General features: G+C 38.2%; 1 protein-coding gene across 3 annotated transcripts in view; it reads right to left on the reverse strand.

Moving 5' to 3' along the window:
- CTDP1 (CTD phosphatase subunit 1) overlaps positions 1-12,990 on the reverse strand; it is a 104,290-nt gene that overhangs the window by 18,821 nt on the left and 72,479 nt on the right. The window lies entirely within an intron of this gene.

Below are 12,990 nucleotides of genomic sequence, written 5' to 3' on the forward strand. Positions count from 1 at the left end.
AGGGTATCATTCCTGATATATTTTCATATCTCTTCTATTAGGTTCCCTAAAATTTCTGCCTTCCTTTCTTCTCGTAATTCAAATTCTCCCTCATCCTCACAAGAAAAACCTGTCTTTTTCCCAAGACATCCAGCCATGTAAAAATTGAAAAGTGATGAAACAGAGAAGGGATCCCCAGCTGAAAAGAACTGCAAAGTGTTTTGCTGTAAAGAAAAAGACATTCCTTGGACAAGCAATATGAATGTCATAGCCATTACACTCTAATATTCATCTTATACTTGTGCCCTAAGCTTCTGCTCTAAAGCATCACCTTAAAGCTCATATATTTTCCTTTATGAACAGTTAAGGAGGTTAAATCCATGAAGAGCTGGAAAGAGAACTTCACAAACAGTGAAACACAAACACAAAAGGCAGTGGTAACAGTTTGAGGGGTTATTTTTATTGTAAAAAAATTTAGCAATGCTAAAACTTTGCAGGAGGTAACAGCAATTATCAAAGACATTTTAATGGCTACAGTGAAGGAAAACTTTCAAGGCTGGTAATAGTTTATGTCACTGTTGTCGAGCTCTTTTGGAAGATGAGTCTTTCTACTGAGGAGAACATGCCATTTCCCCTTCTTTCTTCCATACTTTGATGCAACGTGTCAATAATATCTAGAGGAAGCTATTTTTATTGGGAATGGGTTTTAACAACTGGCTATGTATGAAAGATTTTTACAGAAAACTATCCTTACAAAAAAATGCTCCTTAGTTTTTACAGCTGTAAAAAACGGGGACAACCAGACTCTGTGGGGAGGATTACTTCCCTCCCTTTCTTTCCAGCGAGATACACAAAGATCAGATCAGCATCACAGGATAAGCTGGGTTATTCTTGACAATAGAAAACTCATATTATTCGAGTATTATCAGGTGCAACATGAGCACACTGCAAGAGACAGCAAGCAAAATTTAGACCCACTGACAGAAGCTATGGCACTGCAAGACCCAGATTTATGTACTGCAGCTTCACAGAATGCTCCCAGATGGGTGCAAAAGCAGTGGAATAAAGGAAAACACAACTCAAAACAAGCCCTTCAGAGATAGCACAATGGAAACATCCTATCTGTACTCAGTTCTGGAGGGTTTATAAGCTATTCAAAAGAAGCTGCCTGTCCGGAAGTTGTGCTGCTTGGAGGCGCTGGACCCGAATTTGTACAAGCTCAGCTCCAGCATTTCAGTGTTCGTTAGTATGTATCCAGCTCTTAGCTACATTGTTCAAATATTTACTCCACCTTCCCCCCACTCCTTCAGGGCACAGTAGGGCCTCAGCCTTCCTTTCACAGCACTGCACAGTGCTGACCCCAAGCCAGTGAGGATAGGTGCTCTACTGGATCTCAGGCATAAATGAGGCAGAGGTGTGAGGGTGGGAAGGCCGAAGGCAGCCTTAGCTACAATGACCATGAGATGCTGATGTTGTCAAAGACAACAGGAAGGCCTTGTACCATAAGTATGAAATGGGAAAATGTGAGCCTGCTGCTGAATGGGGCAAGGGAACCCAGTGACACAGGACAGGGAAAAGGCTGAGGTGATGTAATAGTGCCTCCTTTGCCTCAGTCTTTCTTTACTAGCAGGACAAACCTTCAGGGGCCAGAGAAGATGGTGAAAAACTCCAGCAAGGAATAGGTACCCTTGGTGGAAGAGGATCAGCACAGGGAAGGACTCTTAAGCAAAGGGGTCATACCTGAGTCCATGGCCCCTGGCAGGATGCATCCATGAGTGCCAAGTGAGGTGGGTGATGTCATTGTGGGGCCACTCTCAGTCTTTAAAAGAGATTATGGTGGTTGAGAGATGTGCCTTATGACTGGAGGAATGCAAATGCCACTACTACCTTTAAAAGGAACAGGGCTGAGGGAAGGTCATCTCAATCCCTGGGAAGGTGAAAGAGCAACTGATCCAGGAAACCATTTCCAGTCACATGAAAGACAAGGTGATCAGTAGTGCTGAACATAGGTTCACCATGGGGAAACTGCTTGACCAACCTGATACACGTCTACAATGAAATGACTGGCTTGGTAAATGAGGGGAAAGCAGAGGGTACTTCACTAAGGCCTTTGGTTCTGTTTCTCAAGACCCTCAGACACTTGATGTAGGAGTGGAGTGTGGATCTAATCAACGTGTACAAAATCCTGAATGGATAGTGCAAAGAAAACGAAGCCAAGTTCTTCTCAGTGGTGCCGAGGACAGGACAAGAGGCAACAGGCACAAACTCAAATACAGGAAGTTCCCGCTGAACATCAGGGAACAGCTTCTCACTGTGACGGTGATTAAGCACCTGGCACAGGTTATCTAGAGAGGTTGCTGAGGCCTTATCCTTGAAGATACTGAAAACCACAGCAATATCACCTTGCCCCTCTAGCCCTTTTGAGAACTCCTGTCTTACATTAGTATTTCATGCTTCTCAGTCATCAAACACTAGATCATGTGAAGGACCTGATGCAGAGCAATGTTAGATTAGGCTTGCAGAGATATGAAATCATTCATCTTCTCTGTTATGTGAGCTGCTTCCAGTGCTGAGCACCTGAGCATCCATCTGAGGGTCAGAGGAACTTGAGGAGAGACATCTGGCACTCCCCTGTTCTCCCTTTCACCCAAATATATTCCAAAACTTTTAGAAAAAAACCCCAGCAGCATGCTGGTCCTGCCTCCACCACCACAGCACTAAAACACAGAAGTGGGCACACTCATATAATGAGATATATTTTTTTCCACCATTTTTGTTCTCCATTGCCTCAAACCCAATCCACTGCTTCCCAGCTGCGGCTGTGGTGGTCATAATCACTGCATAGTCTCTAGTGTTTTACATGCTAATGCATTGGCTCTCAGAGAAAAAAGGACCACAGCTGAACAAACCCAGGCTATACATTATAAAGACAAGATATTAAGTGATCTATCTCTGCAAATCTGCTGCAAATTTGAAATCCTTCTTCCTGGACAACTCATGATACCAGAAAATGGTGGAAAAACCAGATACCAGAAAATAGGAACAGCTTTATGTGCCTGGAAGAATTTCCAGAGTGTCATCTGTCTCATTATGAATTTGGGAATAGGGTTCCTTGCAAAATTCTGCAAGAGAAAAAACTTCTCAGGGGCTACTCAAGGTTTCTGGAAAAAGAACTCTGTAGAATCCCAGAGGCTTGCTTTCCACAACTTCCTTCAGTTCATCTGAATGTATCTGGTTTTGTGCCTACATTTCTGTATGTGGATAAAACAGAATTTCAAGCAAGAACACACCACATGACTACTGAAAACACTTAAGATTATGGTAATTCACGACTAAGACTCTACTGAGAACAGAATGAATACATGAATCACATACAATTTTCTGATTTTCTCAATGCAGCGGCGGCTCATGTATCTAAAGCTGAAGATGGTACAAATTGCCTGTTAGGCTCTTCCCTGAATGTGTAAGAAAACATTTGTACACATTGTGGATAATTACGTCGTTGGACTGCTTGCTTTCCTAGGCAGACATCCTAAACAGAAGAAAGGACTTTTAATTATTACAGCTTTTCACTTTTTAGTCTTGCAGGTTGCAAATGCAATTTATATACATAGCCAAGAGAAGATCTTCCAATATAAATTGTAATTTTTCAGTGTAACTGGAAGACAGTAGAGTGTTACAGACAACATCATAGGAGTAAAGCTAACTGTAAAATTGCAGAGAAGACTTCTCTGAAAAAAAAATGAGGCAAACTGCAATGACATCTTCCCCCCACATACTGAATATTCAGATTCCTTTTCTCAAGTATTTTTCTTAGTTTTCTTGACAACTGGACGCACACTGTTTACCAACAAGACTAATCAGCAGCCGGAAACACAACTGTAATTTAGTCTGCATCTTAACTGAAGTTGTAGTAGGTATATTTTCAGTAACAGCTTGGAACTTCAGGTCATTAAAATCATTAACAAGCTTGAAGGTATGAATGACTCATCTACTTAAGTGCTTTCATAAAGAAACTGAGCCATGCATTCATTTGCTTATACAGCTGTTTTTGCTGTTTATCAGTGTCATGCTTATAATTTAAATAATTTAGCCACTTGAAATTTTAAAATAGCGTATTGCAATGTCCCAGCATTTAAATGATCAAAAAATAACTGCAAAATTATGTTCACTGTCTAGATAGATGAGTATCAAAAGAGATAAAAAAAGGAACCCAACTCTGTAAGTGTATAAAAGTTTAAACAAAATAACTCCAGTGACCTTTTTACTTTTGTCCTATTGACACTGTATGCAGTGAGACAATACATTTGGCATTCATGCATGTGGGCCTTGCAGCTGATTAAAGGCAGAAGTAGGGTTTTACTCTGGACAAGCTCTCAGCTCGTTCTGTGGATTGAAGGTGCATTAGTGGCTGGCCCACAGCAAGCTCTTGGAGTGAAACCCCAGCTTACACTGACCTAAAGGAAATGATGAATCCTGAGATCCCTTTGGGAGCCACACCAAAGCATTGCTTCAAAGGCACACTCCTCACTGGGCTACAACACTAATTGAGATACAACCTCCAAGTACCAGAGGCACTCTCACCATCTGGTTCTCTGCTGAGTACCTACTTTGTACACAGAAACTGCTTCTTCATTTCTCACAACTGCTTTCAAACATTTGCCACTAAATATACTACAGCCTCCTCTCTGATTTACCTCTGAGGAAATCTGAAATAAATAATATAATATAATTTATTTCATGCCCTTGCTAATTGTTTCCGGAACAGCTAGAGTAGTTCAAACCATACTTGATGATTTATGAGCTTTTAGACTTGTCCATATGAATTTTTCTCTGAGATCATAAAGTTTAATTCCTTTAAATTAAGAATAAAATAAACTTCTTTACCACAGCAGCAGAAGAAAACTAAACACAAAATCTAAAAGTGAAGGACATGCAGACCAGATGTGGAAGTTTAAGATATTAATGGAAAGATAATTTCTCTTTAAAAACCTAACAAATTGATATAGATTTTATCTCAAAAACCCCCTGGGGAACAGTTCACTCTATGAGATAGCGTAGGCTGTCAAACGAAGAAGAAAAATATTTTTCACCAACTCTGAGGTTTTCTTACTTGTATTTGAGAATTCCTTTCAGTTTTTCTAAAAAGTAATGCCAACCTCCCTTTCTAAGTGTTCTCTCTTGCAGCAGATCTCCCAGATAACCTTTCATTTGCAGAAATTATTTTTTCTTTTTTTTTTAAATAGAAATGTAGTATTCCCCTAAAATATCAGTTTAGTTAGGCATGTCAGACATTGTCCTCTATTATCAAATAAAATAGTGTACTGAAAATAGCAACACACATTTTACTCCTTAGAGCACACCTACCGACCAGTAACTTCCAGCATCTTTCCACCCCTCAGTGGGTTTAGAAGGGCGTAGAACTTCCCTCTACATCTTCACCTTCTTCTGACACCCCAAATGCCACAAAACCATGAAATAACTCTCATACATGCATTTTTCAACCCAGTATTTCCATATGATTTAAAATTAGTCTTCCAGGCATATCACGCCATAGATACACCTCATAGCTTTGGAGAGGGAGGAAAATACACAACATCTAGTTTTACAGGGCATTCATTATAGCAGAATGCAGACTTCATTATATGCAGACTTAACTAAATTTAATATTGAAAAAAAGCTTGAAAAATCACATTTTTAGCATACAAAAATCTACAGAGACCTTTCTATTAGTAAAGACTTCCAGAAGTCTTTACTAATAGAACAGAACAAAGCAGAGCAAATTTGGTATCATCCTTTCACAGCAATGGAATTTTGAATCCTTTGTGAAAAGCTATTTAAGAAGCATCCAACAACATGCATCTGAGCAAATTCCTGCAATGCATCCAACAAAGACAAATTAGCCAGTTCAGACACAGCAAATGAGTAGAATGTTACTGCTATTTTGCAAGTACTATTATTTCAAATATTGTGTATAAAAGAGTTGGATGATTCCACCTTGAATTCAAAAGAATTCCTTGAAATGTTAAGGAAAGACAATCAGTGAAGCAGCTTTGAAACAGCATGGAACATATTTAAAACCTCAAATGACCTTAAATGTAGACATAAAGAGAGAATTCCTTGTGACTTTGACCAAATCTGTGTGTTCTTTGTACTCATTTCTGCTCAGAGAAGAAAAAACCTCCAGAACAAAAGCAGACTTTAAACAAAAGTGAAAAATACTCTATAAATAAGACTGAACACTGTCTGACCAGCTGGAAGGGACCTAGGGAGTTAGTGCGATCTACCATACTGTTAATCCTGTTAAGTCAGCCTGGCAAACCTCACTGGAGAGCAAATGTTAAGATGCAGATAAACTGTTTCATAGCTGTTTTAGAAGGGAGGTGTCTCCCCAGTGGAAAAACACTGGCATATTAAGCTGAAAAAGAAAGTAGAATTCTGCATTCCCTCCCCACAGGAAGCACTCCTTTCCCCTCACTTGACTAAATGACTTGCCCACAGCAATTCTGCTCTTGAACATAAGATGGCTGGTAACTTTCTCATATGAGGAGACACTGAAGAGCAGCAAGTGGCCATCATAGTAACTTGCTTTTTGAGCCACGGGTAACAAACAGGCCTCAAAGTTCTTCTGGTTGCTGCAGATACAAAAACTAGTTTTCCTCTTAAAAGGTATTTCACATGGTGGAAAAAACCCAACTCTTTGCCCTGCCCTTCCCCTCTGAGAAAACACACAGACAAGCACTGCCTGCAGCTGACAGCTTACTCAGGGCAGAAGTCATGCTGGATCTCCCATTCTGCTTTAATAACAAGAAGAAAAAAAAGCAAGCAGTTCCTCTTATCAGAGAGCTTAAAAATTATATTCTGTAATAGTTTAAAATTAATTACAGAGTAATTCAGCATTTATAAGAAAACCCAATGATGCTTAACCTCATTAGTGAGAAGACAAATCTCTTGTCTTCTAGTGGCACTGTTACAGGATTTGCACTGTCATAGCCATTTGAATGGTTGTGTTCTCTATTGTAAAAGCCTTCAAATACTCCTTCAAAAGAAAGACTGACTTGACAAACTATGTTACTTCACTTGCAAATGAAGCACTACTCATTATATATAATATTTGTGAGGCCATAGCATAAGAATGACTTTTTTTAGAAGTATGCTTACAGCCAAGTGATATGATTGGCATCTTTTAAAAAAAAGGAATCTAAAGATAATAACTGGGGCAATAAACAAAAACGTTGGCATGTAGATGCAGTTTGAATAGAAATATTTCCAGTTTCCAATTCCTCCTACTGCATTTTTAAATTCTCTGCTGGTAATTATAAAATGTGTCCAATATGATATTGGAACAGTTGAGTTTGTCAGTGACTTCTCTAGACATCTGCAATTACATTCTAATACTGTTGAACTTTTCTGATTTAAAACCCACTTAATTTTCAGGTTTTAGTTAAAGCTCCACAGATCAACGAGTAAAGACACTCAGAATAACTCCCCAGTATTTACTGAAGCTTTATGAAAAAGATTGCTATAGGGAAGGAATAACTTAGGATCTTGGACACCACTTCAATCAAATCTATTTTTCGGGAAACAAAGCTACTCAAATGAAACAAAGCATGGTCTGTAACTATACTTTTCAAGTATAAACATCCTTGGCACAGCTTGCTCTTAAAACCATCTTTTGTGCTTTGTAACAAAGACCAAAAGGGTGGGATTTAACTTACCAGATGCAGAAAATTAAAGTCAGCAAAACAGCCTATCTCTCCAAACTACTTTTTCTCTGAGGAGAGGAGGGGACAGAATGACTGGTTCAGAAGTACAAATTAGGAAAGGTCAATTTTACCACAAATGTGGGAGACAAAGACAAAAAGCTGAGAATTAGCCTAAACAGAACACTGGAAACAAAGTACTAGCTATCGAAAAACCAACGGCTTAATAACCAAAAAAATGTGGTTAAATGGGGAAGGGATCAACCTCAGTTGCATAAAGCAACCCTAATGAAGCTTTGAAGGTGGTCACTAATCAGATTCTAACCCTAACAGATAAAGATCACCGCTGAAGGACTCCTGATTTTCAGGACATTTGGACAATTTTCAAGAGGGCCTGAAAAAGGCATACCCTCGATACATAAATAAACTATCAACTGAGATCCAGCACTTGTTTCCATTTATTCAATCCTTCAGAACCTGGCTCTACAATTTTCTAGCTGGCAAACTGAAAGTAAGTTGTTGATTCAACGTAGCAGAGGGTAGAGTACTTGGGACTAGACATACTTGAAAAAAAAAATTACCACTGGAGAAAAAATTTTATTAAAATGGCTTCAAAAAGCTGTTATTAGCTCAGTACTGATTTTCTCATGTGGAAATTTTGGATAACAAGAGAGCTTTCAAATAAAAACATTCCTATATGAAAACTTATTTTTAATATATAAGTACAAAAGCAAATTATGCTTTGCATGCCCAGAATCCTCTTCCATTTTAGAGTCTTCATCAAAATCACTTCCAAACAGAAATGACATTAAAATTTTGCAGAACAGCCGGCTCATGTGAAAACAGCAAGATGTGCTGCCAACAGAAGCATTTCTCTTTAGAAGCCGATCCTGGATTTCAGTCTGGACTGTTTCACCATTACTTCTGGGAAAAAAATCTCACTGAAACTGCAGTCATTTTTTAATTGCTTATGTGGACTACAGCAAAGAGTCTGTTTACTTGCAAACTGTTAGAAATGTAAGGAAACTCCGTCATTTAAACATACTCTCCACTTGCAGTAACTGGAACAATAGTTACGCCAAAAAAAACCCCAAAACCAAAAACCAAATGAACAAACAAAAAAACCCAGCCCACCAGGAATCAACAAAAATTTCTACTTTGGAAGTTGAATGCAATCAATAGTTTTGGGAAGAATGAAGTTGGTGAAAGCTTCAGCTCTTAACACCTCAAAATGCCCCTCTGAATAGCCATTTAAAGAGTACTGTACTGTACAGACTTGGAACATGCTGGCCAGTCCAGGTGTTGTATTACCCACATAAGTTTTAAACACAAGAAAAAAGTACTTGTATCAACCTTGCACAATATTCAGTCAGAATCTGGTCATGTAAAAAAATATTAATCACATCATCTTATTAACTGAAGCATGTTTTCTTCTCCCAAATATTTAATTTAGAATGCTGAATTAGACTGAACTTACAGGAAATTAATCATGGGAGACAAATTTGGGCTGTTTTCAGTGAAACAGACTAACAATTTGAAACTTTGTAAGTGTAATAATCTATAAAGTTAGAGCCATCACATAATCTGTATTGAGCTTCCTTAACTTGCTTCACCTTAAGAAAAGCATTTCCAGGGAAGCACGTTCAAACTGACAAATGCCATCTACCACTGCGAATTCTTAAAGCAAATCAGCCTTTCCCACAACTGGGAGAGGAGGTGGTTGCCTGTCACGGATCTCTAATTTTGCAGAGTTTAGGTCTGGCTTTTTCCCTACTCAATGATTATACATTCTCTTTAAAGGCTGAGTGGGTTTCCTGCTTTGTTAAGGAGACATATTGGATCTCTCTAAAATAGAGTGAGATGCTCATTAAAATGCATTAAACTCATTCAAGTAGGAAAACTGCATTTATTTACCAAATTACATCAAGGAACAACGAGCTGCCGCTCCTATCAGACATACTTTGATTGATTTGGGATTCGTTATCTCATTGCCAAAATCAATAAATGGGCCGCATTTGCTTTCTGTAGTCTTCCAGCAATCTTCATTCTACAAAGAGATCTTAAACCCCCTGAACAAGCTGAAAGATTCAACCTCATTCACCAATGCTTAACTGAAGTGCTGCCTCTGCAACACGAATACAGATGGAACAAGCTTTGAGGGAACAGTCTTTAAAATGAGACATTTTCCTCTGTAATCCCACAGCCACTGACACAGCAGACCCACAGCCAAAACTACAGTGCAGTTTTAGAAATGAACTGATACTCTAGTTCTGGCCAATTCTAATAATGAACTCTAGTTCTTACTGAGGAAGTCTGAATGAGAGATTTTCAAAAGGACCTCACTATTATGCATGGGAAAACTCTAATGGCTCCAGAAATGTAAGTAGTTTAGCATAACCACACATCACAGAATTCAGATCACAAGTTTGAAACAATTACATGGGAGAAGGACTATCAATGAGAGTAAAATGAATTTGAATTTTCTTCAGACAAACAACATTTTCCCATTACCTGCAATCGCAAACAGTTACTGACTTTAGGATTTGCTCACTCTGGAATTAAGGTTAATGGTTTCTTGAACACCAAAGCACTGACCACCTACAGAAATTTTGATCCCATTTCCTTTTGCAGTTAGACATCACTGAGTGTCCCCTTAAATAAAATCTATTCTAAGGGAAGGAGGTAATGAAAGATTTAATTCTTAAAATTAACTTCACGCAGTGTATTTTTTTCTAGGGTGACCTTACACAGAAGCTCTTTAACAGACATACTGCTTGATGATTAAGTGAGCTATGCTAATGCAACAAATGATCCAGGAGGCACGAAAGGATGACTTTAAATCACCAGTATTTCTAAATTTAGATCTTCAGCTTTTCCATACTGTAAAAATCAAATCAACAGCATACTCACATCACCTGGAAAGGAATTTTGGAAAACTTTTCAGTGTAATAACATTACAGCTTTACTAGTGAAACAATGCCATGAGTTGCTTAGGTAAGAACAGAGGAACCATCATTCTTTGGCAAAATGGTTGAATTTCTACAATTATTTTGTCAGCCATATTTGAGATGTGCTGCTGGCTATTAAGGGTACTTTCAAGAAGACTTTGACCATATACACCAGCTAATTCCTTAATATGCTTTGAAGTAGTTTGTCACTGAAATAGTTTTTGAAAAATATCCCAGACTATAACAAATGTGAGGCTGACAGCTTGGGAAGCACTGAGCTGTAAAAAAACTTAGGTCCCAAGATTCTCAAAGTAGAGTGTCTCAAGACAGGGAACTGGAATAAAGTTACAGTGACAGTGAATATACTTGTTCAATTGGGATAAAAGATGCCATCAACAAAATTTTGCACAGGAATTTGCAGCAGTCTTTTCTGTCAGTAAGGAAGAAAGGAAAACTGTAATTTCTGTCTTCTAGAAGAGGGGCTGTTGTAAGGAAGTGCTATTATATTTGAAAGAAAAGAAAACACTTAGGAATCAAAATATCACTGTTCCTTTTAAAATTCTAGTAAATGGGCACAGAAAAGATAGTTGAGGGATTTCTGAGGCTCTGAGCTCAATTTTCCTTGATTGTGAATTAGCAACGGATGTAGGAGAAAGGCTGCATTTCCCCTCCAGTAGGAGCTGCCAGTTTTCTCAAAGATTTTTTTTCCATGCTTGACAATTTCAGAAGTGGCACCAATCAGAGAAATGATCAAGGTATTCTGTAAGTTTCAAGACTGAAGACTAACATTAAATGTAAGCGCTAGATCTTTTTGTAAGTGCTGTGTTTCCAATGTCAGTAACTACTGGAAAGGTGTAGAGGAGCAGCAATGCTTACCAGAAACCTACAGCCCCTGTAGGCCTTATCTAGGAATGAGCTAAGCCAGAAGATAGGATATCTGGACTGCCTTTTTCTTGTTCATCTTTCATTTTTCAGAGACTGTTCTTACATTATCCCTCTTATACGGTATCTCTTTAGCAGATACAACACTGACTGACCATGAAAACATCAATTTAAAGCTTCAAACTTAAAATATAACTGGGATGACAGGTTCCTTTTTTATCAAGAAGAATTTCCTGCCTAGTAGACACTGGGTCAGCATCAGAACCAGCACTTCATATGTTTTCCCGCATGCCATTCAAGCTCAATCCTGAATGCAGTTTAACAAACTGATGTGGAGAGGTCAAAAATAGAAAAGTTACTTAAGAAGCTGCTCAAAGACTTTATCCCAGCAAGAACACTACTATGTCTACTTAGTTTCTGAGTGAAGAAGTATTGCCAAGCTTACTTACAAACTTTCCTGTATATAAAACAAAAGTTAATTACAAATGCACTTGCTCTGTCTTTTTACACCATCCTTGCGGAATAGTATTTAGCAACATTCCTTCATGTGACTCCTTCTTCCCTTAGGTTTCCAGAAACTGGTATGTCTTCTACACAATGAAACATCACAGTGTTAGGATGAATTAACAGTGACATGCCACCACTATGCCTTGCTGCTTCAAGCTGTGCTCTAAAACATTGATCATTTGCTTGCCTTTCCTCTTCCAAACTTCATTTAGGAGAGAATTTTTCTTCTATCCATTTGAGACAAATTGAATTATCATAATTTTCAGACTTTTTCCTGAAGAAGTTCAATGATTAGGAATACCCCTGATAAACTAAAAGGCCATGCAAGCTTCCCCTGTAGCTCCTTCTCCAATAAACCCAACACACAGCAACATTATTACTCCAAAATCTCTCCATGAATGTTAGTATGTCACATTCTGTGGCAGTTTTTGCAGTTTCTCTCATACCTTCCTTGTGTGCTAGAACAAGGCTCAGAAAAGTTAAAATACTGCAAGTCAGTTGCTTAAGACCTAGAACTTTTATTATCCTCATTAAGGAAAAAGTGTTAGAGCCTCAAGTCTTATGGTTGGGAAAAGAGTTTGGTTAGAGAGAAGAAAGGAACTACAACACACATCTGAGTCATGTTTGCACTTTCAGCACCCTGTGGTACAGGATGATGACCCCTGCAATTCTAAATTAAAATCTTGTATTGCTTGGTCTAAGTTCTTAAGCTTAAAAACTATTAACAGGTTGAAAATTGAGAACCATTCTTTAACATATTTAACATAAGCACTTAGTTTACTAAGTTCTAGTTTACTAGCAAAGTGGTTGATAGTCATCATCCAACAGTCAATACAGGGACACTAAGATATATTTTGAAGAAGAAACTAGCAAGTTTAAATTTCTTTCTGAGTAGAAAAGCATTCCAACAACCTCATTGTTATGAATGACCAATATAAAAGTATCTCAAAAATTAGGGATGAAAAAAGCAT

The sequence above is a fragment of the Aphelocoma coerulescens genome, chromosome 2 (genome assembly GCF_041296385.1).
Source record: "Aphelocoma coerulescens isolate FSJ_1873_10779 chromosome 2, UR_Acoe_1.0, whole genome shotgun sequence".
Taxonomy (NCBI): domain Eukaryota; kingdom Metazoa; phylum Chordata; class Aves; order Passeriformes; family Corvidae; genus Aphelocoma; species Aphelocoma coerulescens.